Source organism: Podospora anserina, chromosome 7, assembly GCF_000226545.1.
Source record: "Podospora anserina S mat+ genomic DNA chromosome 7, supercontig 1".
Taxonomy (NCBI): domain Eukaryota; kingdom Fungi; phylum Ascomycota; class Sordariomycetes; order Sordariales; family Podosporaceae; genus Podospora; species Podospora anserina.
The window spans coordinates 3,139,151-3,140,357 of NW_001914854.1; positions in this window are offsets into that span (position 1 = coordinate 3,139,151).

Here is a 1,207-nt window from a genome sequence, read left to right on the forward strand (position 1 = left end):
GGGGATTTCAAAGAGGATGTAAGGGACGAAGAAGATTGTGAGTGCGGTGTTGAATTGTGTTCCCGACAGGCCCAGGTCGGTTTCGAGGCCGAAGGCGCGGGGCGTTGGCGATGTTGACGCGGTCGAGGAAGGCCATGAGGTAGAGGATGATGACGAAGGGGACGAGGTGGAGGTCGATTTTGGTTGTCAGCCTGCGGGGGGTGGTGTGAGAGGGACAGATGACGGGGGCGGGAGCGGTGGGGGTGATGCCTAGAGAGGAGGAGGAGGAGGAGCCGGTGTGGTGACGGTGAGCGGCCTTTTCTTCATCTTGGTGTGGTGGCCCTGGTGGAGGGACTGACGAGGTGTTAGTGAGGTTATCGTGAGGAACACGGTGGGTGAGAGGTAAGTGTCACCTTGAGGTTGAGACGCCATTTTGAACTTTATCGTCAATGACGATAGAATGAGCACCTCACAGTCGAGTCAAGCGGACTTGATTGAACAGACTAAGTCCTAAACTCCAACCAACGGCGAACCGTTGACTTGCACCGACCGAACAGAAACACAAAAAAGGTGACGCAAAAACCAAAACCATGCGAGCAAGCATTCTGTGCGAGGGTCACACACCCGACTTTATATACCACGCCGATCTCTCCTCCTCCTCCCAGTACCCGGTCACACACACACACACACACACACGCACATTCCCAAACCCACAACGTTACTCTTAACCTTTTCCCTCCTCCTACTTCGGCGGACTAACCCGAGGTCTTGTCGCCCCCCTTCCTTCCCTGTCAGTCAATGATCGACAGGCGCGCGTGCAAATCCAGAATCTGTCTTGGACCCGCAACAAACTCCATTTCCCCGGATATTTTTGTTGAACTCCAAACTGCCGCAGGGAAAAGTAAGCTCACTTACATCATCCACCTTCCTGTTTCGTCAACGCTTTGGGCATGACACATGTGCGGTCTCGCAGCAGCACTTCCTAATATTGACACTGAAAGTGGATATTATCTGACTTGTCTGTTGGGTATTCTTTTCCATGTCCCCTGGAGAGAGATCTAGATTACGTCTTCATGATCTTCCCTTTCTTGTGCCCCCCCCAATCACCACGTGATTAGCTCCCGTGGATAACCATCTCGATCCTAATGATGAAACTCATCAGCTCACCTGACCAACTTTGCTCGAGATAAATACTCAATGCATCTATATACCCAAAACAGCATCTTCT